The sequence below is a fragment of the Ictidomys tridecemlineatus genome, chromosome 11 (genome assembly GCF_052094955.1).
Source record: "Ictidomys tridecemlineatus isolate mIctTri1 chromosome 11, mIctTri1.hap1, whole genome shotgun sequence".
Taxonomy (NCBI): Eukaryota; Metazoa; Chordata; class Mammalia; order Rodentia; family Sciuridae; genus Ictidomys; species Ictidomys tridecemlineatus.
The window spans coordinates 55,880,173-55,906,783 of record NC_135487.1 but is presented as its reverse complement, the minus strand read 5'-3'; the positions used below and the strand labels follow the sequence as shown (position 1 = coordinate 55,906,783).

Here is a 26,611-nt window from a genome sequence, read left to right as displayed (position 1 = left end):
TCTGAGCTGCTGCACAGCCTCGCTGCACAGCCTATGCTGACTTTACTTTTAGATTGATTCTGACTGGAGGCAGTAGAGTAAAGGATACATCTTTTTTTTTTTTTAATCCCTGGCCTCTCTTTAAAAAAGATTTTTTTTTTTTTAGTTGTTGGTGGACCTTTATTTCATTTCTTTATATGTGGTGCTGAGAGTCAAACCCAGTGCCTCACACATGTTAGGTAAGCACTCTACCACTGATTCACAACGCCAGCCCCTAAGGGACGCATCTTGATGCAGCAATTTGCCCTCTAGGAAGAGCTTGAGCCAGTCATTCTTGGGACCCAGCAGCCCAATAACTCCCCCTGGCTAGCGTTTGCTAGTTCTTCTAACAAGCACTCAGGGCTGGGACAGGAGGAATCCTGGGAATAGGAGATAAAGTTTTCTCCACTCCCTAGCTCCTCACATCAGCAAATCTTCCAACTACTTAGGAGCAAGCAATGCTTCCCCATGCTCCCTGGCTCCCACTCACCGTGTTGTTGAGGCTTAAAAAAAAAAAAAAAAAAATTCTGCAACACATTTAGCTAAAACTTCAACCAAGTGAGTGCTGTTTACTAATGGCTGAAGAATTAATGCTTAGGATTCAAGCAGATGTTGAAGAAAGAGCAATCTGCGTATGATCACAGAGTTATAACTGATTATATAATGGACCTGTAAATTTATATACAACTTAGAAAAACCTCTAAGGCATATGGATGTGGATTTCAGATCTATCTCATAGGTTTTTTTTTTTTAACTATGGTAAAATGGTATTTTAATGCATAATGTAAAATTTACTATTCTGTTTTTAAGTGTAGAGTTGGATAATATTAAAGACATTGATGTTGTGCATCATATATAATTTTAAACTTCTTGTCTTTTAAAATAGAAAAGCAGTTCTTCCTTCTACTCTCTCCCACATTGACAAAGCAGACATTGGAGAATTCCTGTGTGTAACCGGTGTGGGACATTTGAACACAAGCCTTGGCTTCAAAGAGTGACATAATGACAAGAAGAGTTATGTTGGGATTTAACTTCCCACGACTCACTCTATGGTACACTTCTGCATTCCAGCAGCTAGAACTTGGGCTGATGTCATCACCCTGACTTATCAAAACCAGCGCCAATTTTAGACATTATTTGCTTCTATGGTTGAGGAATGGAGTATGTAGGTGACCAAACAAGAGGGAAAAAGAGTTATACCAAAAAAAAAAAAAGAAGAACAAAAAAACTTTACTGACTATAAGATAACTGTCAAGGCAAACAGAATGTCTGAATTTTTCACAGCTCTCATTTGAGTTCTAGTCTATGAGTTTCCTGTATTGCACAATTTATAACCTAGAAAAAAATGCAGTTAAATCACATAAATAAAATGTATGCCGTGCAGTTAATCAAATTTGTAAATTTTTTTTAAAGAGAGAATTTTGTAATATTTATTTTTTAGTTTTCGGTGGACAAAACATCTTTATTTTATTTTTATGTGGTGCTGAAGATCGAACCCAGCGCCCTGTGCATGCCAGGCAAGCGCACTACCGCTTGAGCCACATCCCCAGCCCTTGTTTATTTTTAAGAGGAAGAAAAACTAGTGTTTTTTATTTGGAGACTTTGGTTTGAACAGAATGAATATGGTAGCCTCAGGAAGAATAAAACAATTTTGAAAACTGTAACAGCATAATCAAACTCACCCTCTGGAGAAAGACTATATTTAAAACTAGTTTTATTTAACTTCAATTAATATCTCCATTCAGCTAATATTTATTGAGTTGTGGCATTTTATCAAACACTTTATTTTTCATAAAAAATTAAACTTGAACTTAATATGATCATACCAAAGAAGAGAAATTCAGTTTCAAAATAGGTACTTTCTAAAACAAATGATTCCATCTTCTGTTTTGTGTACCACTGAAAATAAATCTCTACATATCTGCAGAAAGATCTACAATACAAAGTTGGAATTGTTTCAAAGAAAGAAACTGGCATAACTGCTTTCTTAATAGGTTTGGGAATTACAAGAATGAAAATACTAGAACCCAGTGAATAGAATTTTCAGTATGTTAGTGTTAAAGTGAGAAATCATTTTTATATTTTTTCCAACTATGGGTAAAATATAAATTTCTAAGTAGCTTTTATTGGATTGGCCATAGGACATATAATCTAGTTATCCAGACTCCTTACTTGTTAAGACCTTGAATATATCTTACATTAGAAGACTACCACGTCTGTAATAATACTCAACTATCACTGCTGCAAAACTTAGTAGAGCAGAGATGCCATAGTAAGAAAATGTCCAACTTCTACAAGCACCTACTACATTAATATTTATTCTTTTTCCTAGAAACTTTGCAAAATGCAATATGAGATGTGAAATCAAGTCAGGAACAATGAGGTACAAGATGCAAACTATGAATATGGGATGTGCAATTCAATGGGAAAGGGACTTCACTGTGATAGGTGATGTATAGCTCTTAGTCACTCTTAATATACCGTGTCAAGTTGCAATTCTGTTGAAATTAGCCTATGGACTCAGAAATGTGATCTATTTGACTAATTGTTTTATTTTTCATGAGCCATGCCCACCAAATTGTCCAGTTATTTGACATAATAACCAAGATTCCAAGAGCAGGAAACAGAATGTTGTTCAAAGGAAGCCATGAGTACATTTTGTCTTTTATATCCTGGCACCTCCAAACAGGTAGAATGTGGCTAATACTGTACCTGTCTTATAAATATAAAGCTAGCTATTAGCCAATCCAAGAAAAAAAGGTAATAGAAAATATAAAACTAACTATCAACTGTAAACAGGAAGATGGGAAGAAAAAACAATTCCTCATCTTCACCTTTGTTTTTTTTTGTTTTGTTTTGTTTTTTTGAGAGAGAATTTTTTTAATACTTATTTTTTAGTTTTTGGCAGACACAACATCTTTGTTTGTTATGGTGCTGAGGATCAAACTTGGGCTGCATGCATGCCAGGCGAGCACGCTACCGCTTGAGCCACATCCCCAGCCCTTTCCTTTAATCTTGAACCAGCAAATTCCCTGCTCACTATCCACAAATACGATCAGGATACTTCAATTGGAGAAGATATATTACAATGTGGTTGTGATTTTTTTTTAATTAAGGAATGACTGATGTATTTTAAGTGACATTTTCCTTTAATCTGCCGTATATGGTATTTAGATATGCTAGATTATTTTACAAAACGAATGCATTTTATGGCATACAAAATATTTCTCAATTTCTAATCATCTTTGCCTAAAAATTTCTACCATAGTTAGGATGTTGCTTCAGGAAAAAATGATTGTGCATATGAATCTGCTCTATAGGAAGAGTTCTCTATAGTTTGTTTTTATGAAAGTTAAGATTTTTCATTATTATTTACATTTTTGAGTCCACAACAATATACTGTGGAGGGGCTACTGAATATGCTTTTTTTTTTTCTTACTTTTTTGAGAGGATTTCTGGGGATTGAACCAGCAATGATAGGATACCATGCATGATAGATAAGCACTCTATCACTGAGCTGCACCTCTGGCCCTGAGTAGACTTCCTAAAAACTGCTCAAAGAGTTACAATTTGTTCAGAGGAGTAGAATTTCCATATTTATGAATGAAACAATTAAGAACAATGATGCAAGATAGGGTATGATTCATGCCTTTCAGTTTAAGAAAAAAGTCTATCTAAATTGGCCAGAGTAGACATTCTGGAAGAAGTGGATGGTATAACACGACTTCATGGCTGACCCAAGGGTGCTCAGGTATCCAGCCAATGAGAACAGAGTGTTCACACTGAAAATGCTATTAGATGCTATTAGAAATATTAGAAAAGGGGCTGGGACTGTAGATCAATGGCAGAGCGCTTCCATAGCATGTGTGAAGCACTGGGATCCATCCTTAGCACCATATGAAAATAAATAATTACTAAAAAAATAAAGAACTGGATCTTATTAAAGAAAAGAAATACTAGAAAAGGTCAATTGATTTTAGGAGTGAATTTATTCAATAGACATCTGCTGAGACATCTACTAAATCCTCTGAGCCGTGCTAAAAGTCCTCACATACGTTACCTCATTTAATTAAATCCTGTAAGATTGTCACTATCATGTACATCATTCAGATGAAGAGCTTAAGCATAGGATATTAGAAAAAGATTTATAATTCAAGTCATCTGACTCTGAGTCTCAGGTTTTGTTGTTGTTTGTTTAACTTAAAGGCCATGGATTCAAGTCTTAATCACAGCACAGAGCAACTTATGTATCATTTTATCTGGAAAGCACAGAGGTCGTGCTATTAGAGGTTTGAGGTCTTTTTCTATGTAAGATATTCTGAAGTTCTTTTATTTTGGAGGATTATGGTTCAGTGAACCAAAATGGGCAATTCAGAAGGAGACTGTTTTGTTGTTATTGTGTAAGAAAGGGGGCCCCTAAACAACAGCAGCTTTTGGATACATAGGATGATGGTGGATTATCTAAATGATATATCCAGAATCAATCCAATATAACTTGAAGATTAGTGAGATAAATCAGGGCTAGAAAATGCAAATTTTTAATTTTGGGTATATCAAAGAGAGCCAAGAATTAAACTTTCATCTTAAGCTTTCATCTTTGAAGAAATTCAGATGCTCTTGAGTTGTAGCATAATCATGACTCATTGGCCTTTCTTTTGAAAAAACTGTAAAGGTCAATAACTCAATTATAAGTTTTTGTAGGTTCAGTTTTCTGGGAATAACACCCAGGAATATATACTACAAGCATTTGTAACAGACTATGATCATTCTGGGGCACCAAGGGGTAATAGGTGAAGAAGGCCAAGTGCTTTACTTCAGTTTTTGGTTTTGGTTCTGTGTTGTTGGGAAGCAGTATGGGGAAGTCCTCCCCAAATGCTTTACATTTGTGTAGCACTTTTATAATCCACCCCTATTCCACATTATCTCCCAACTCTGAGATCTGCAGAGATGTAACACCAACTTCTGCCTCCCCTATTTTCTGCAATGCCTCATCATGGAGATAAGTAGTAGGTTTGTACTTTGATTCCCACCAGCTATGCTTCTTGAGGATTATTAGATGTCTCCTGAGTCCCCCTTTTCTCCATAAAATCTCTACTTTTGTACATTAAGGGTGGTGACCAAATAAATCTTTCTTCGGGGTTTTCCTTGTCCCCCTAAGTATGTGAGGATATATTATATTAAACATAGTAATTCATTTGTATAAAGACATGACAGATGGACAGATGGACAATGTGTGACTTTGTCAATGACAGGGACACACACACACACAGAAGTAACACTGCAGAGTGGAAATTCTCTGTGGCTTCATGTAGACCCCTATCAGGCCCCTATTTTACTTAGAATAATTTTCTCTATTTTTCCACTAGTCACTTTACCTCTCAACTGTGCAACAATAGCTGCCATGCAACCACCCCTCTTGGATTGGCCCACATCTCCAGTTAGAAGATACTTTTTAAAAGAAATCTATCTTTCTTGACCTCTTTAAGCTTGGTTGCATGTCCTAGCCTCTCGTCCCATAGTATCTTGCTTTTTGCTGACACAGTCTGAGTCACACTTCGTTGGACATGTTGGTCAATTGATTTGTGTTCTCTTAGATCTCTTGAGGGTAGGTACAGTGTCTGTCTTGCATATTGCTCCTTTCCTAGGAACTGTCATAATTGCCTGCCATGTAAGGTATGCCCGATTTGTGCTTATTGACTGAATACCGGAGCACTGGAATCAGAAGACAGATTATAGTCCCAATTAAAACAACAATTAGGTATGTGATCTTACACAATCTTCTGTGAACTATTTTCTTTTTCCTGTAAAATAAGAATAAAAACACCTGTCATCCCATTTCACAGGACTGTAATGAAAAACAACATAAATATATGTGAAAATAATTGGGAGATGTCGCTTGCTATGAAGATGTCTAATTGCTAAGACCTTTTAGCAAGCTAGGAATATTCTTCCATATTAGGAATACCACTATGATGTTTTACTGGATAACTGCATTGACATTTAGTGCTCAGATTATCTTTCCTCAAAAACACCATAGAAAAGAGACAAGTAGTTATATTTCAGAGACAAAGAAAATGTGGTGGAGAATGTAATTTTTCAAAAAGAAAAAGTAAGAAGTGATAAATCACATGTACATAAACTTGATAAGGTATAACTCCTTCTCCCCACTCCCTGCCCTTGTGTCTCATGTACATTCTCCCAGTCCTTGAAGCTGCTCCTCTTTTCAGCTGCCAGTTAACTTCCTAAATCTAAAATAGGCTGGATCCCAACTCCCTTACCATGAAACCTGCAGAACAGCCACTGTCTTGTGCTCTGAGGACTTCCATCAGGTGTGGAATTCTCTCCTGCTCTGTGCTGTCAGAGGGGGAGACTCTGTCTTCTGCAGCAAGTTGTCCCCTTCCCCTGAACAGTCATTCCCCTGTGTTGGGAAGAACTTGGCCTCACCTGCTCCCAAGTCCAGTTGCAGTAGCTTTTTCTAGTTATGTTCTCTTCCTGTGGCTCTTTTGGACCACAGACCTGTCCTCAATTAACTGTGTAAGTTGAACTTATTGTGCACTAGCTGTTGTTGTAGGTGGAGTCATTCAGCAGACTTCTTAAGAGTGAAGGCTGGGCCTCAGTTATCTTCATCTCTTCACAAGTAATCAGAAATGTTAGGCTGAGGGGAACCTCTGCCAACTACTCACAGCCCAGAATGGAATTTCCATGAGCCTTAAATCAGACCAAAGTATGAATTCTTTCTGAATCAAAGAGCCTCACACAGGTTGACTAAATCCTAACAACACATTAATATTATTTGCAGCCTACAAATACACAAAGGCTATTTTCCCACTCGGCCACCAGCCCAGATATTCACATGGAGGATGTTTCAATGATTCACAACTTAATTCTGTTAGAAAAAAAGGAAAATTAGCTACCAGTTTAGGTAAAAGTCATGTAATAAAAATACAAGACAAATCTTATGCCAGATAGTATTATGATTGTTTTGAGTCTTGGTAATTGCAAAATAAAAGGTTATGTTGGAGCTGGAAGCCTTTATTTTAAGCAATATTGATAAATAAATAAAGTGTAATTATTCAGATATACCTTTCACCAAGTCTTTGAGAACTCTAGAAAGATTTGATTTGCTTATCTTTTTGTCCCTCTTTCTGAATAATTAATAAATGTCATTCTCTATGGTTGAGAATATGCTTCTGTTGGTGTGACTCATGAAAATTTGGAAAAATGTATGTTGTTAATGTTGAAAATAATGAAAGAGGAATTGTGAAAGATAAGCTAGCTGTGTTTTGGTAAATTCTCAAGACAGTAAAGTGGAGTTTTAATTTCTATCTTGATATATGAAATTTCCCTAATAACTTCCTGCTGCCAGACTCCTTATCTGGTTCAGAGCTTCTTGCAGATGACACATATCCCACTTCCCCAAGTAGAAGATGCTTCCACAGCCAGCTCCCAAGCCAGAGCACAGATCAGTGGCCCTAACTTTTGACCTTCCTCTGTTTCCTGAGAGGTTATTGAAGAGTCAGGTGAGGACCACATTCTCTTAGAGAGAATAAGACACTAGATGGCAAGGGACTGTGTCTGGCCTTGCCTACATCACATGTGGAAGCCACTTTATCTTGCTAGTGTTCCTTTTTCTCATCAGTAAGATGAAACGATTACTGACTCTAACCTTCCCTTCAGTTCTGACTTCCTATGGCTCTAAATAGATAAAATGGCCCCCTATTATAGATAATGCATCAGATGCATGGGAGAAAACACCTCTCTTTTATACAGTTATTCTATAAATATTTATTGAGTATTTGTTATGTTCCTGTCACTCTGATCACCCTGATGATACAGTAGTGACCAGGATCTCAGGACTTCTTGTGGTTATAAGGGTTAAGCAGTTGCATAGCTAGAGGGATGCTATTTATAGTTTATTCTATGTGAATTACACTCCTTGGAGTTGAGCAGTGTGTGTCTATGCAGCTATCTATGTCCCCTTGATGGTAAACCATACATAATATCTTCCTTTGTTAAGCTTTTAAGCTACTAAGGTAGATAGATAGAATCACTTAATAAGCAAATATAACCAATCTCATGGGTCTTATTTTGGTTGCTCTTACTGCTAACTGATGTCACTGCTGCTAATGAATCTATTATGGGCTAAAGGACTGTGTTGGTCTTCAACTGCCTCAATGACCTGGTAAAACATGAGCCTGTCCAAGCTGAAGCCAGTGTGTGCTTGAACATCATCATTAGAGAGCTCACTAGTTCTCACCCACAATGCCAGCCATAATGCTCAGCTATAATTCTAGAGCACAGACCTTGTGCTAGAGAACCCAGAAGGCTACAGGGCTCAGGCCACATGATAGTTCACACCCAGCCCTCCATCTTGGTCCCTGAGCCTCTTGGTTGGATTCACATCGAACCTTGACAAGTTTGCCTTTCCCATTTGATGAATTTTTTTTTAAAGGTTGTCCATGTGTTTTTCTTCTAGTGAATGTGGACAAAGTCACCCTGCTCCAACTTTCTTGCCTTCACACCTTGGGAGAACAGGTTAAGTTCCTTGTTATTTTCTTTTACAGAGGATGCTGGGCCCCCCTAAACACCATCTCCCGCTTCCCAAGTGACCACAGGTTCTGCCCAGGTGTGTTGGGTGGGTTTTCCTTTTGTTACACCATGTAGATTTCCACTATTTAAATCTAATCACTCTTCATTTACCAAAGTAAGTGGTTCTTCCTTCTGTAACATCTGCTCCCATGTGATTTGCTTTGCTCACTTAAAGAGAAAAGTGCACATAGCTTCTGTCTTGCATATGTATATCCAAGGAGCATGTTAAAAAGGCAATAAGAAAGTGCATTTTAGGTGTGGGGGCTTAGGAGGCATCCTGAGAAAATGTCATGTACTGATGAATCTTAAAAGGTGAAATTTCAAGGAAGGAAGCAGTATGTGAAACCCTCAAAGTAGGAAAGAACTGGAGGTAGGCTTTGGAGGAACTGAAAGAAAGCCAGATGGATGGATTTGAGTAAATCAAGGAAGAATACCTCCAATGTAAGGCTGGGGAGATAGGCAGGGCCGGATAATGCAGAACCTTTTCATTTGAGTTGGGAAGTCTGGATTTTTATGTCAAGCACCATTGAAAGCAATCAAAAGTTTCGAGTAAGGTAGTGATTTCACCTGCTTTAAATGTTAAAAAGAGCCCTCAGTTTGCTCTATGAGTTAGAGGAGTAGGACATCAGAGCCCTTGAGCCTGAAGACAGAGGTAAAGAAATGTCAATCAGAGGAAACACTTTTTCCTAGAAGTGTTGCTTTAAAAGAGAGGAGGGAAGTTAGCTTGGCATAGAACTGGTGGGGGAGGGCAGCAGTGGGTCTATGTGGAGCGCAGAGAAAAATCAGACCAAGTGGTTATGGGAATGGTAAGCCAGTCTGTTGTGGTTGAAGTGCTTTTGGGAATGTCGAGAAATACCATGATTCCAGTGGGGATGGAAGGGTGAAGGAGGGAGGAGCCCATTGGTAGATTGCCTTGAAGATTAGGAAGAAGAATTTGTCTTTCATCTTGAGCCAGTTGTATTGCTTTTTCATACTTAAGTTACATATTTATTAAATAAGAGGGTTCACATTATAAAGTTTCTGAATTCATAAAGTCACTTAGTAATCAATTCTTTTAAAATCTCTTTCTAGAGTGTTCTTAGTAAAAGTCAAACTTGGTTTGAACACCTTTACTTACAGGAAATTTGTTGCTTTTCATGGGACCTTATGAAACTTGCTAAAGTCAAGTATTGTGCGATTATTTCCTCACATGTAATCTTCCTAATTTCCTACAGCAATCCTACATAGTAGGCATTATTATCTCCAATTGATATACAATAAAAAAAATAAAAGCTGAAAGAGGCTGAGTGATTTGTTCAAGGTAATAACAAGCTGGTTAGTGATCAAGCTGGGATGTAGAGGCTGGCCCTTTCCTCAGGATAGCCCAATCCATCTTGATTTGTTCTTTGCACTAGAAAAAAAAAGTCATCTCCCTATGGATGGAGCCAGAATCTGTCTTCCCTTTTGTTACTACCCTTCAGTGCTAACACTGTTCCTTGGCTTTATAGAACAAGACTAATGGATTTTTATTTATTTTATTGTTTTTTATTACAAAGAGGCCACATTTTTTAAATCCACAATTCAACCTCTGTGTGCATCCAGCATTCTACACATCACCAATGGATTAGCAATTATATTAACAATGCAAATTTGTGGGTATTTACATAAAACTACTGCTCTGGGTTTTAATGCATTTTGAGCCAGGCGCTCTAGTAAATATAGCAAATACCAGGGAGCTCAGATACTGTCATTCATGAGAACTAGCTTTCAGAAGAAAGCCTATATATCATCTCATAAAATTATTAATATGTCAAGCACAAGAAAATAACTGAATGACAAAAGGAACATTTCAAAAGAAAATTTGGTGATAAAAAGTTAGATATTAGGTTTAAAAATGTTAACAACTGGACTTCAGGACCTGGAAGTATATACATATTAGGAATCTTAAGAAAAGATGCCTATATTCTGCTTCATTATTACTACCACATTCCAAAAAAGATTTTGGTTTGTAAAAATGCCTTCCATGCTAGTAAGAATCATCGTTTCATAGTTCTAAAATAACAAGATGGCAATTCACATAAGTAGGCTTTAAGATCAGAATCTTTCCCACTCAAAATAAGATAAAACTAATATGATCTGCATTGAATTATAAAGTAATATCTTTCAAAGTGTTGACCATATCAAGAAGCCAGGCCACTGTATACCTTTGCTGACTGCCTGGGAGTGCCAAGCATGCCTGTCATCCTGAAAGAAGGGAGGTGAGAGTGGAGCCAGGCTCTGCCCGGAGTTTGCAGGAGATGCCAAAAGCCTGTAGGCCTCCTCAGAGTTTTGCTTCCTCAGGTGTAGAATTGAGGGGGTGAGTTAGCTGGCTTTTAAGAAACTTTCTTTCTGATATTGAGTATCAGTGAAGTGGTTTTTTTATCCTCCTTTCACTTACCTCCAGTTATCCCACTCCTTGGTCTACTACCAAAGAACTTAAAAATAGTATACTATAGTGACACAGCCATATCCATGTTTACAGCAACTCAACTCACAATAGCTAAGATATGAAAACAACTATGGTATCCTTCGATGGATGAATGGATAAAGAAAATGTGGTATATATACACAATGGAATACTACTCGACCATAAAGAAGAGTGTAATTACGGTATTTGCTGGTAAATGAATGGAACTGGAGACTATCATGCTAAGTGAAATAAGCCCATCTCCCCAAACCAAAGGCCAAATGTTTTCTCTGATTTCTGCATGCCAACCCAAAACAAGGGAGTTTGATTCCCCTATCATAGAAATAGACTGGACTAGACAGTAGATTTAATTGGTCATAACTTTCCTAGCCTTATATTTGTATATACAACCAGGGAGCTCCACATCTTGTAGGACAACAAGAGCGGGAACCTAATAGAATAAATTATACTTTATGTATGTATATTCTGCCAAAATACATTCTACTGTCATTATAACTAAGAATTTTTAAAAGGAAGAAAAAAAAAGACACTTTCAACTAAAAGAATTCACATCAGCTTGAGAGCCTGGTTTTGAGAAGACTTTTAGGGTGGTGAGACAAATGGTTTTTTTTTTTTTTTTAAAAAAAAAAAGGTGAGTGAAGAATTTCTCTCTTTTAGATAACATCCTGAGAATTATTTTGCACTGCAGTTCAAGGAAATCTTTGCCTGGGTCTTTCAGCTTATTGCTGGCACTGTAAAAGGGTAAGCAAATGAGGCATTCAACAGTGAACTTTTGCATAAAAATGTAAAAAGACCACGACAATTTTCTGCATAAAAGCAATGCACTCCCATGTTATTCCCAGCAGTCAGGAATCTGTGCCTCTGAATTTCAAGAACTATGAATCTAGTTGTAAAAAAATGTGATGGGGATCCACACGTGAGGCCTTCAATTGATTTCTCATGAGGGCATACCTGTTCATCTGTTTTCTAAAGGTGACTTTAATGGCACTAGTTCTAAGAGAAAGAATGCAAGAGAGTTAATAAGGATCCTCCCTTTCCAAAATAGAAAAGTGATTCAAAGAAAGTGAAGGCTTCTCGTGTTCTGTCCTCTACAAAGAATATTAAAATTTATTCTTCTATGATCCAACATACTGGCTTTTTTCAAAATGCATCACTTTCTTTTCCTACCAAGGCTTATACCTTAAGCACATGACAGGCATGAGATTTCTTCATTAAATCCTCTGGCCCCACCACTTTTCTGGACCTCTTATCCAGAAGAGTCCTGGAGTCTCAGCAATGTACCTTTCTCTACAGACACAAGTTCCTTTGATGTTTGGTTTTGACCTTCAACATTTCTGTATCTAAAATTGTTAGTTATGTCTTTGCATATTCTAGAGTATGAGAAAGGCCATCACCACCCTGTGTCCTGGTGGAGACAGCAACATTCTTACCTTATGCTTGCGCTTATCTTTAGGAAGTTGCTTTATCCTGTTAAATGCTGAAGGTGGCAGGGTGAAGGCAGTCCAGATGGACTGTGGCTTCCTCTTGCTCACAGCCCAGACTAATAGAGCTGACATCTTTACTGCCCCCATGCTCTGGTGCTGAGATGAAGCTCAGCCTCAGCATCAGTGGGTCCATTAGAACTAAATTTATTTGGAGACATCTTTTTACTCTTCGAATTGTATGATACTATTGTTTTGTATTTACTGTTGAGGAATTCTGCCAAGTTTATGAGCCAGAAAATAACTTGAAATTACCTTGATCATGGCAGAAGCAGAAAGCATGTTCTGTTGGTTCATTGACCAGACATTTATCGACACAGAGCAATTGTGTATCCCTTATCCTCAAGGAAAGTGTTTTCTATATGGTGACTCCCTAGAGAAACATGAGGTTGTGACTCTAAAGAGCAATGGTATTTTCCATGGTCACTTTTCAATAAAGGAACAAAGCTGAGAACCATTTGGAGTTCATTTGTCTGTTCAGGCATTCAAAGATTGTTTATTGAATAGATCGTATGTGCCAGGAACATTTCTAGGCACCAGAAATACAGTAGTGAATTGGTCTGTTTCCACGTTCTTGGGAAATTTGCAATCTAGTACAATAAACAAATAAATAAACATGAAGTCAGACTTTGGTAAATGCTGTTAAGAAAACAGAGCAACCTGATATGATAGATGAAGGCTGGAGAACTTTGTAGATTGAGTTGTCAGGAGAACTTTGAGAGGTCACATTTCAGCTGAGAACTGAATGAAAGACATAGGTATGATCTATCTAGAAGCATCTAGGAGGGAACAAAGCAGAGGGAACACATTGCCTCTTGGTGTGTTCAAGAGATAGAAAGAAGGTCAGTGTGATGAAAGTGTGTGTGGCGGGGGCAGGGGCTGCTGTACGTTGATGTCAGAGACAATGTTGGGACCCAGTGGTGTAAGGCCATCCTGAGGAGTTCTGGTATTATTTAGTGAGAACCACTGGTTGGTTCAAACCAGTGGAATGACATTATTAGATTTATATTTTTAAAAAATCCTTCTGGTAGCTGTGTAAATACTGAACTACAGGAAGTCAGATGTGTGGGCACAGGGAGACCAGTTAGAAGGCTGTTGAAGGTGAGAGACCATGGCAGCTGGGACTGGCATGAAGGAGTGGACTTCTTCACAATTTTGTAGATAGAGTTTACCAGACACTCTGTAGTTTCTCTAATCCACATCCCATGACTCTGAAATAGGAAAAGACCCCTCTTCCTCCCTGAGCCTCTGGTGGTGGATGACCAGCAGTCCACAAAAGGCTCTACACTTCGCTCCCAAGAAGGAAGTGACAATTCATAGCAGAGTCAGGATGTAAGTTTCATCACATATCTGCTGTTTCTCTCTGAGACATGGATCAGGACAGTCACGCTGAGACACAAAAGTTAGCCAGTTTTGCTTATAAAGTGATAAAATGTCATAAGAAGCATGATCCTCTGAAAAAGAGGCAGACTTCACTGACTTACAGTCCCAGTCTCAGAAGAAACTGTTTATCCTGGTTGTTATTAAACCAGCTCTTATTGTGATTGACCTTTTCTTCTGAACTGGTAGAAATTCCCAAATTAATATTCCCTACATTTAAAATCAATATTATTTGACTGTAAACACAGAAACCTAATGCAAACTAGCTGAAAGCAAAAAAGAAAAAAAATGAGAGAGGAGCAGTTGCTTGATTCATGTAAATTACACGAGGAGGAGTAGCTTATGGAAGGCTGAAGCCAGGAGTTCCTTGGCCTCTAAGCTTGGCTCCTTGCCATGTGTCAGAATCCCCAATCCAGGCCGTGGCTTCTAGAGAACCAGTTTAAGAAAACTTTTCATCTTCTTGGCTAAGTCCTGTGTTCTTTTTCCAAAACTTTAAATTGACAGGTTTATATTTACAGTTTGCATGTGGGATTTTAATTTTTCTTTATAGCAATATAATATTTCAGTGTATACATCAAATTGAATTACTGTTTAAACACCAGAGATATTTCTTTCTTTTCTATTCTTGTTTTGTTAACAGAAGAAACAGCTATAGATGACAAAAAGTTTCAGTACCCTGCTTCATCTTCAAAAAGTACTCGAATGAGTTTTGCTAAGCTACAATTAGAGATTCAGGCTCAGAGAATTTTCCAGAAATGAGTTGAGAGTGCAATGAGAGGTTTGCAGTGGATCAGAGGTGACTGTAAAAGGCTGTAAAGGCTCACAAATACTCCATGAGCACCACAGTGAGGTGACTAGAGAAGAAAAAGCAAATTCTTTCTGGATTTTTCCATAAAGGGTGAGTTGTAGTCTGGGTTTGATGTTAATCTGGCAACTGACTTTCTCTTTATAAATTAGTGGCTATGCTAACAGCCAACGTGCTGGGTGGTAGATTTTTAAATTTATTTAATGGTAGTAATTTCCTCCAAGAATAGAATAAGGATCTACCTGGGTCCCAAAGAAGATTAATATTAACTTTTATTCTCTAAAAGACATTAGGAAACAATTTGAAATTCTTTCCTCTATCATACATTTTTAAGTTATACATCAGCATCAGGAAATTTGGGGATATCTTCCTACTGCAGAGCTCTAGTCTCCTCCATAGACTGGTTCTGGGTAGCAAACAGCAGAATCTGTTATGATTTAAACGTGGTGTCCCCCAAAAGCTCATGGGTGAGAATGCCAGAGGGTTCACAGGGGGAGTGATTAGGTTGTGAGAGCCTTAAATCAATCAGTGAATTGATCCCTGATGGGATTAATTGACGAGCAACTGGAGGCAGTTGGGGTGTGGTTGGAGGAGGTGGGCACTGGGGGTGTGGCTTTGGGGTATATATTTGTATCTGGCAAGTGGAGACCTCTCTCTCTGCTTTCTGATGATCACATGAGCTGCTTTCCTCTGCCACACTCTCCCGCCTTGATGCCCTGCCTCACCTCAAGCCCTCAGGAATGGAGACGTCCTACTATGGACTAAGACCTCTGAAACCGGGAGCCCTCAAATGAATATCTTCTCCTCTACAGTTGTTCCAGTCAGTCTGTCAGTCACAGCAGCAAAAGAGCTGATTAAAATACTGACTTCAAGCACAAGCAAAGGGCATGTGCTGGGAGGATATTAGGGACTCACAGAATCAACAGAAAGTTGGTAGCAGGATTTGGAAGACAGTCAAAGCCTGGATGATCTGGATGCTGAGCTTCAGGTCACACAGCTGAGGTCTTGCTTCAGAAGGCTTGCTGCATGCTGCTGTGATGGGTCCAGTGTCTGAAAGCTCCTTTCTTCTTTGTGTTAGTCTCTTAAGATTAAAACCTTGGTGCAAAGCTGGCTTTCTAGACAGGTCTCTTTGCCCCCTAGCTATATCAGCAGAAGGACCAGGCACCTCCAGCTTCTGGATTTAGAAAAGGAAGGTAATAGCGGGAAGTAGAAGCTGTGATTTCTCTCCCACCCAGAATACAGAGAAAAAGGACTCTTCTCAATTGGAATACCAATAATAGAAGGCAGGGGTTTATTTTTACCTTCTAATTCATTCTCAGAAGCATTATAATGGTAATGTGGTTTTGCAACTGTGTGTGTGTGTGTGTGTGTGTGTGTGTGTGTGTGTGTGTATGTGCGCGTGCGCACCCTTGCACAACTTCCTGCTACATATCTATTGGGGAGATGGAGTGATAGAATGACAGTGAGACTGTTAGAGAGGAAACGGAACAGAGTCACATCGAATAAAAAGATTTTATTTACTGAGTGCCTACTATGTGCAAGTACTTAAGAATCGTCTTTTAATATATTATCTAATCTACAAAAATTTATAAGATTGGTATTTTTCGTTCCCAATTTTTTTCCAGCTGTGCACATAAAGATTTAGATCATTCAACTTTTCTTGATCAGACTCCTGGTGATTGGTAGACCCTAGGCTTCTGTACACTTTAGTGCGCCATTTCCATTGCTTCCTTCTTCTTTACTAACTTCCTGAAGCATTTTTAAAATTACTTCATTATGAATATTTTACAGGGAAGAACAGGTTGATTGAGAATTGTAAGAGAGAATTCAAACAAAAAAATGTACAAGGCAGCTAATCACAGTGATTAAAGATTTCCTATAGAATACCCATTGATTCATCAATTGGTTTGGGGAGCCTGAGTTGCTAATGAACATGTTCTGAAAATCCCTACAGAAAGCTACAAGAAATTCACTTGTCCAATAGTAATCTGTTAAAGGATCCCATCATGAGACTTGCTTTTTGTAAGGGAATAGCATCGATTTCATCCAATTCTGTGTGTCTTTCAGGCTTGAAACACTCACATGGCGTTGAAGTTTTAGCAGGCAAACATTTTTTAGCTGGTAAAAGTCGCAAATATTATTCTTTTCACTAAACTATTTATAAAACAAAACTGTTTATTGAGTTCTCTTTGCTTAGTGGGAAAGTGTTTGACTACAGTCAAAATTAGAAAATTTGTTTTGACAGCCCTTAAACTTCCAGCATGATACGGTGCAATTGGGGTTCTTGCAGACCTGCTTTTATCTTTTTCTTATAGTTATGGAGAAGACAGAGCCTGAGAGGACCTTAGTGTGACCAGTGTCTCTAACATGTACTCTAGGCATGTTATCATCTAGCACAAGCTTACCCCACATTAAAATGGTTTGGATTCCCTAGTTTAATCCTCAAAATCTTGGATTTGGCTACACTCCACCAGTCTAGCTTCATTTCCCTTTCCTCTCCTAGTACTCTTGCCTTCAGTCATAAAACTCAATTTTCAGTTCCTAGAATGGTTCACACAATTTCACACTTTGAAGTATAAACTCATTACCTTTCAAGTTCTCCAAAGTGTCCACTGTTATGGAAGGAGGCAGTGAGGTAGTGCCTTACGTTTTTTTTTTTTTTTTTTTTTTTTTTTGGAGGGGGTCGTTGAGTACTGGGGATGGAACCTAGGGGTGATATGCCACTGAGCACAACTCTAACACTTTTTTTTTTCTTTTAATTTTTATTTTGAGACAGGATCTTGTGATTGTTGAGGTTGGCCTCACACTTGTGATCCTCCTGACTCAGCTTCCTGAGTCTCTGGGATTGCAGATATGCCCATGTATGCCTGGCTTTGGAGACTGATTTCAATGGCCCTTTTCTTTACTCCAAAGTACCTGCACATACCTTTTTCACTTAGATGTACACAGTTATGTTTACATTCATGACCTTGATGATTGCCCATGGTTAGCAAAGGCTTACTTTATAAGGCACAGGCAGATACAGTTCACAGACACAATCCCACTTGTTTTGTCAATAAGACTTGAGGAGACACTATGATATCGTTGGTTTTGTCATGTTAAGTAACTTTCCCAGGGTCAACAACACCAACACAAAGCAGAGTCAGCCTTCAAATCCAGATTTGTTTGATCCAATTGCCTGAGCAGTTAACTGCTCAGCTATAGCCTACCTCTTATTTATATCCTTCTATTTATTCTATTCATTGTAAATTATAAAATGCTTGAGACAGAAATCTTTCCTTGTTTGTCAGCAAATCTGTGTGGCCCAGAGCAGCCAGTCGATAAATGATTGTAGGATGAAGAAAGAAAAGAAGTTGGAATATAGTAAAGAGAAGACCAGATTTGGAATCAGAAATTGTATAAATCCTAACTTCAGAATTTTACATTCATTATGTTATTAACCTTCACATCAGTCTTGGCAACACAGGCGGTATTAGTCCTTTTTTATTTTATTTTATTTTTATATTTGGTGAGTAAACTACATATTTTAAGACCCACAGCTAATAGATGGTATTACAAACCAAGCCCCAACTTTTTTCACCCTCAAACCTCTAATCCAAGTTGTATCAATCAAGTAAATAACGGATCCTATGAATACAGCAAAATTTGTGAACATTTTAAAGACTGTTTTACTTTTTTCTTTATTCATCAACTTTATTATTCCCACTTTGTTATTAGTGATAAAAATCTTAGGAAGATTAAAAATACTTTTAGGATGGACAAAGATGGGAGAAACAACATTGTTTTTGTAACAGAAGAGAAACGTTCATTAGAAGCAATGAATGGGAGCAATAGAAAACAGCTGTTTTGAGGCTTGGTGTCCAAAGAAAACAAAAATGAAAAGGAGGTTTGGAGAGTCGCCCCAGGAATGGAACAATTAAACAAGGAGGGATTTTTAGCAACAATAGAGAAACAGGGTAAAAAATAACAAAGGGGAAAACAATGCTTCAAAAGATGCTGGAGAGTTTAAAAGACACTCATGTTGTCCCGAGAGTTAGAGATGGCATAATACAGTAGTTTGAGAATAAAAGCATAACATCCACAGCCAGTCTTCACAGTTAGTTTAAAACTTAAGCATTGACATGAAGGAGCAAGGTTGGCCTCCTCTCTTTTGCATTTCAGTACTGGCCTCCATCCTGTGGCTGTTCCCTAAGGTGGCTAAAGAGTTGCTAGTACAGGCTTCCTACTTAACCTCTAGCAGGAGAGAAAAGCTGTGGTTTTCTATGCCTGTCTTCCATAAAAAGAGGAAACTTTTCCCCAGATGTCCCCTTTGGATCTCATTGTTTAATATGAGAACACATGATTATCCCTGACCCAGGCCCATTACAGAAACACACAGGCTCTGATGAAAATAGATGTGCTGATGAGAAGAGGAGATAAGGGAATGGGATGCTGGGTAGGCAACCAATAGGGATACCACAGGATATACCACAGTGATGATATCTATGTTGTTTAATTAAGGTAATATATGTGGGAAGTCCCCCAAAATAAAAAGCATTAAACGTGCACTGTCTGATATAGTAGCCATGTGTGGGTGATAGACAACTGAAGAGGGATTGTTCCAAAATGAGATCTACAGTCAGTGTAAAATACACATCAGAATTTGAAGACGAAATACGAATATGTGGAATGGAAAATCTGACTGGTACTTTTTATATTGATTACATGTTGCAATTAATATTTCAGAAATACTAGATAAATTAAAGTACATTATTAAGGTCAATTATACATGTTTCTTTTTACCTTTTGAAAAATGCTGCTACTAGTATACATGTGGCTCACACTTGTGTCTCAAATATATTTCTATTATCACTACATTAAACCACTGATTTTCCACTTTTGTTTTTAGCTGAGTGATTGATTTTAATAAATAGCTTAAGAAAAACAGATTAAAACAGAGCTATTCTGGTCAAATGGGGTGAGGTGCTAGATATTTCCTGGTCCCATCCATCCACCAATCCCTCAAAACCATTCTTGGAAATTTCTCCATGGAATTGTGTATTAAAATGAATTCACCCAAAGCATTTTCCCTATGATAATGGCATGAATAATTTTATGATTACCTGTTTAAGATCTTCCCTAGGTGGGGTGCGGTGATCCCAGTGGCTTGGGAGACAGACAAGGGGAATCACAAACGTGGCCAGCCTCAGCAACTTAGCAGGGCCTTAAGCAACTTAGTGAGACCCTATCAAAATAAAAAGGGATAGGAATATAGCTCAGTGGTAAATTCCCAGTGGGTTGAATTCCCAGTGGGTTGAATTCCCAGGACTCCCTCTCCCACCAAAAAAACCTTCCCTAGAAAGCTAAATGGTGCAGTAAAAATTGCTTTCATGGAGCTCATACTTTAAAGAGGGAGAGAACTAATGGAGTCAGGTGATATGATTTGCTTAGCTTATACAGAAGCTCTGATTCTCAGAGGAATTAGGACTTTGTATCACAGCAAAAATAACTTTCTTCCTCATGTTTGTTCCTTCTTCTTGATATTATTTACTTTGTTGCTGGACCAAATGGTATCAATCCAAACAAATCAATGGATGAAACAAAAGCAGCCTAAGGGGGTAAACACAGAAGATGAACAGTTTAAAATTTTTCATTTTCCTGCATTAACTATAATGAGAATTTAATCTTTTTCAAACTCTCCTCAAACCTGATATAAAATTGAAGTGCTGACCATAATTTAAGTGATAGTTTAAAATCTGACTTCCTGAAAAAGTAGGATATTTCCACAAAAGTAGTTTGAAAAAATGAATGTAATAATCACGTGACACTGGATGGTTGTCACCTACCAACTCTGAGGTCAATGAAAAGATTTTGAAGATGTATTACAGTGCTGCTATATACACCTTTCTGGGTGACAGGGTGAAAAGGAGACACTGTAGTGGACATAGCAAGTTATCATACTGTTATGTCATAGCTACCCTCTTCCTAATTTGAATTCAAAGACCTAGGAGATGACAGTGAAGAGATTCTGCAGAAATACATTCTTGGAAATTTGTACATGGAATATGTGTATTAAAAGGTATTCACCCAAAGCATTTTCCCTATGATAATGGCATGACTTTCATTAAACTCAATATCTGAATAAGTGAAATAGCTTGGCACTGTGGCATATACCTGTAATCCCAATAGTTTGGGAGGGTGAAGCAGGAGAATTGTGAGTTCAAAGCCAGCCCCAGCAACTTAATGGGGCTTTAAGCAACTCAGCAAGACCCTGCCTGAACACAATTAAAGAGTGGGGGGGCTAAGGATCTGGCTCAGTGCTTAAGCACCCCTGGCACCAAAAACCAAACAACAACCAAAAACACCGAATAAAACATTAGGTGATAACTAATGCTAACTAATAAAACATTAGGTGATAACTAATGATAACTAATTGCATAGTTCTTGCTATAAGACAGGGATTGTTATTTGACAGTTTTCATTATGGCTTGGACCTGTGAAGTGAGGGGGCTGCAGAATCAATGTCTTTAGCACTGCTACCTTGTGTCCTCAAAAGGAGAGAGAAATCACAGAATATTTCTAACATCAAAGAAAAAGTTGCAGTGGTACATGCCTGTTATCTCAAATACTTGGGAGGCCAAAGGCAGGAGGATGACGAGTTTAAGGCCAGCCTCAAAATTTAGCAAGACCTTGTCTCAAAATTAAGTTAAGAAAGGCTGGGGATGTAGCTCAGTGTACAGCACCCCTGAGTTCAATCCCAGGTACCCCCCCACCCACACACACACACACAGAAAAAGGAAAGAAAGAAAAAGGAAAAGTGCTGTTATATTTTGTGACACTTTTATACTTTTTTTCTGCTCTAGTTAGTTGTGGATCTGGCACTGCATGATTACTCAGCCCCTATTTACAATCAACAGAGAGAGTTGACTATAAAGAAAGCTGGGGAATTTCATGAAGATATTGCAATGAAAACAAGAGAATAAATTAATACAATGTTTAGGAGTTCCAGATGCCAGTAATACTTAAAAGCCTAACAATGGCAGAAATTTTGAAAGTAAATTGAACTGTTATTGATGTGTACTGTGGTTTGAATGACCCCTCCAAAAGACATATTGAAATTTAGTTTGCCTTTGAAGCAGTATTAAGAGGAAAGAACTTTAAAAGGTGATTAGGTCATGAGGGCTCTTCCCTCATGAACGAGTAGTGCTTTTAAATTGGCATTAGTTATTATGGGGAGATTCCTGATAAAATAGGTGAGTTTGGCCCAGTTTCCTCTCTGTCCACATGTGCTCACTTGCCTTTCTGCCATGTTTTGACACAGCGTGAAGACTCCCAGAAATGCTAGTACAAGGTTCTTGAACTTGCCAGCCTCTAAAACCAAGAGCCAATAAACTTCTATTGTTTATAGACTACCCAGTCTGTGGTATTTTGTTATAGCTGCAGAAAAGAGACTCAAACAATATGTTATCCCTTAGACTCTGATGAGTACTTTAAATATTTATTATAAGATATTAACTCATTTATGGACAAGAATTCTGTAAGCAAGGGGTACTAAAATCATGTGTGACACTGTTATAGCAATAAAAGGACTTTGATACTATGTATTCAAAATTTGAGACTAAGTTTCCTTATTAAAGACTATGCTGATACACATCATATGTTTTCCTTCTTGGGCTATATTTTTGAAAAAAAAAAGTTATTAAATAGGCAATAGGAATCTTCCTTTCTTTTTTAAAAATTTTTTTAAATATTTATTATTTCTTAGTTGTAGTTGGACACATTATCTTTATTTCATTCTTATGTGGTGCTGAAGATCAAACCCAGGGCCTCACACGTGCTAGGTGAGTGCTCTATGGATGAGCTACAACCCCAGCCCCTCTTCCTTTCTTATAGATTCAATATGTTTTATTTTAAACAGCAGCTTTGAAAGAATGAACAAGGCTCGTCATCAGAGCAAATGCCCGTTTACTGAGGAACAGCTCTGCATATCTATAGAGCCAGGGGTGGTTTGACAGTTGGCATGGGGTGCTTTTTGATTGGAGGGTAAGGATCAGGTGAGCCAGCAGGGCTAGTCTGATTGGTGGGTAGGATCAGATGAGCCAGCAGGGCTAGTCTGATTGGTGGGTAGGATCAGGTGAGCCAGCAGGGCTAGTCTGATTGGTGGGTAGGATCAGGTGAGCCAGCAGGGCTCACCATTGGACAGCTCTTCTTGGGGGATGGGGAAGTTAGTCTTTGGAGCCCGGACGACTCCCAACAAGCTTCTCCTTTGGATTCTTTAGCACAATTTATCAGCTTCAGGGTTACTACTATAGCTATTATCTGAACACTCGAACATTTCACTTAAAATTATGATTGACAAGAAGATGTGCCTGAGTCTATCAGTACCTAGATTGAAGTTGTCATCTTGAAGGGAAAGAGGGGAGAAAGGAGGCAGGGATGAAGGGAGGGAGGGAAGAAGGAAGGAAGGAAGGCAAATAGGCAGGTAGACAGGCCTGGAGTCTTGATTAGGGATGAATGTTGGGGGATTTGTTCTGTGAAATTCTGGAATCTGTTGTTCCCAAATATGTAGGATATACTGTACCCTTACTATCATCCATTCATTTGCTCATGAAAAAATATTGATTAGTCTACAATGTTCTAGGTTAGGTCCTTGCCATGATATACCAAAATGAAATAAATGGGTCCCTACTATGATAGAAATCTTCATACAATGAGAGTGACGATTAAAGCAAACAATATTAAAAAAAAAAAAACCTTCAAAGGAATAATTAAAGAGTTAAGATTTGCTTTTGGTAAGGAACCTACTACACACCTGCTTTTTCAAGTCCACACAAAACATAAGTCAGAATTAGTCAAGAGAAGAAGGGGGAATAAGAGTTTTAAGATCCCAGGATCAATAGTTCTAAAGTTTCAAGAAAGAACTGGCACTTTTGAAGAACTGAATGAAATCTGGATGTGCAGGTGAGGGATGGTGAGAATTAGGGACAGAAATATTGGTGTTAAGGGTTTGGGCTAGTATTATACTGGAGGACCAAAAAGGGGTGATCCATGTCCCATGCTAGAGGGCCATGACTGACACCCCTATACTAAAAGACATTTTAACCAGAGAAAAATATGTTTGTTCATCGTTTTACCTAAGATCAGAGCCTTCAATTGAAGACCCAAAGACCTGGGGTGAACCATCTGTTTTTATGTTTAGGTCTGGTGGAGTAGGGATAGTGTGTAGAAATGTGAATGGACAAAAAAGGTGTGAAACATTTGTTTCTCCTTTTCTTATTTATTTATTTATTTTTATTTTTTTTAGTTGTCAATGGACCTTTATTTTATTTATTTATATGCGGTGCTGAGAATTGAACCCAATGCCTCACACATGCTAGGCAAGTGCTCTACCACTGAGTGGTGACTCAGCTCCTTGTTTCTTCTTTTGAATCCTGAACAGGATATATCCTGGCTACTAGTCTTCAAAATTCGATTTTTACGTGGCAACATTGAATGCGTACACAAAATGTATACAGTGGATTTCTACAATTCTAGTATGTCCCATTATTTATCATTTAGGCTTTTTTTCTCATTTTATTTTTATGCTGAGGTGAATATCCCTCAATACAAAACTAATTAACATCTCTGATTCTTCCTTTAAGCATTCAACTGCTTTTATTGTCACTAATACTGAAGTTCTCTGGGAGGATAACAGGATTGAATATTTTGGGTTTAAATGAAACTGTTTTGGGGGAGAAAAAAATTATCTTACATATTAACATTTTTAAAGATTAATTATTGTTAAACCTTGATAGTAAAATATATATAAAATATTAGACTTTCTTTTGACACCTACTGTATAAGGATTAGAAACATAATAGAGATAGATTTTCCTACTCATGCATCACAAAGCTAATCTATCATCTATACTCCAAAGAATGAATATTTTTATGGTGTAGATTTTGCCTTCCCCTTTTTGACAAGAATTTTAATACTTGTTTACTGACATTTTTGATTGTTCTAATAAGAAGATAAACATTAATCTGGATATAACATATATGTAAGCTATACTGAGCCAAATCACCCAGAATTTATGATTCATACTAATGGAGAGGCATGTTATGTTACAAATAATGCTGCATCCAGCTGCTGGGTTCTTTACAATTTTGAGCTCCTCTGTGTGTTGATGGAATAAATATTCTGCATTACAAACATTTTTAAAGTGTGAATTTAAGATGTGTTTTCTTTCCTTTTTTTTTTTTGGCAAAACTTCATATCAGGTTGAAATGTTAGGAGAGCATACATACAAATAACACATCCATTTTTTTCTGTACTCCTCTGAGCATCCAGTGTTCTTTTTGTCAAAGCACTTTCTTGTAGAAGCATATGCAATAGTGCAATAGTGCCCGAGGGGTGGGAAGAGGTATGCTATGTACATTGAAGTTGCTCATTATTCTTATCTTACTTTAATTTTTGCAACTGCACTACCAGATGGAGAAGATATGCAGTAAGCAGGCATTAATCATGCTGGAGAGGAGGGAAAAAATTAAGATCAAAAGTGAGGCAAATGGCCTCTGAACCAGAAGCAGAACAGAGTCAGATTTATGAAAGACCTTTGACTCTTGCTTAGTGTGTTCTCCTAAATCTGCCGCTTCTAAAGAATCTCCCCCCAAAGCTTCATGAATTTGATCTCTTGTTCTCATATATGATCTACTTTCTAACTTTCTAATTTTCCTCTCTCCTCTATTCATTCCTAACCAAAAGTCACATTTGGAGTTTTCCTGAAGAGGAATTTTATCTTTCATAAAAAGGGACACCTGTTTTCTTTTAGGTTTCTTTATTTTTTTTCCCAATTAAATTCTTACTTATTCTCAAGCCTTGCTTCAGAATTCATCAGAAAAAAAAATTTAACTATATGAGTCCATGCAGAGGCCATCCAGTCTGCCCCCACTAGTGAATTTAATAAGCTTGCAGAGTAAATGACTTTCCTGAAGTCATAAATGGTGGCAGAGCCAGCAATAGAATTCAGCTGTTCTGATTTCTAATCCATTGTTGTCTTAAAAACCTTTAGAAAATTATATATAGTAAAGATGAAATGACACAACAACTAGTAGTTTTTAAAATGTTTAAGAGTTGTTTGTTTGCAAAGTGCTCAGATTAGATAAGGCAAGGAAAGCTTCTGAGAGGACAGAGTCTGGGAGGCAGAGAGGACAACTGGAGAAACAGGGTTGCAACTGGAAAGACTGCAATGGTTTAATAATCCATGGTGAAGTTTCTTCCCAGGAAAATCCTTCAAATGATGCAATTAAGTGGCCCAGACTGGTTTCTGTGTATTATAATGCAACACATTTATCAAACGATAGGGAGGAATTTCCAGTAGAGCAGGTTATTCTCTGAAGGCCTAACAACAGAGAATTATGGAAAACAAAACATCATAGATTTAAAAAATGGGCTGTTAGGAAATTTCTCTTAAAGACTTACATGAGGAGTAAACTGGAAATGTGTAAACATCCCATAATAGAGCCTGAGGGAAGGTAACCAATTTCATTTCCTCCCCCACAAATTAGTTGTTATGGATTTACTCATTTATCATCTTCACTAACAATGCATGGCCCACAACCCAAGGCTCTACTGAAGTACCAAAGATTTTTAAATGTGTCATTATAAATCCCACTTCAATCAAATCAAATAAAATCCAAATGTGGAAAATTAAAAAAAAAAAAAAAAACTCTCCCCAGTTAATTGCTTCACACATTTAAGAGAATTTTGTCCTGGGAAGGGACAACTAACTCACTTTTTTTTTTTTCCTTTAGGATGGAGCAACATTATTGCACTTGACAGTAGGTAAGGGTGGAAAATTGGGAGCTCACTGATAGAATTGTGTTTCTGGATACCTCCAGTATGTAAAGAGCTCTCATTCCAACTGAGAACAGG

At 37.8% G+C, this 26,611-nt stretch overlaps 1 protein-coding gene across 4 annotated transcripts in view; it reads left to right on the top strand.

Annotated features, from left to right (window-relative positions):
• The window catches only part of Ptger3 (prostaglandin E receptor 3), a 200,478-nt gene that overhangs the window by 3,192 nt on the left and 170,675 nt on the right, over window positions 1-26,611 (top strand). The gene's annotated exons all lie outside the window — the stretch shown is intronic.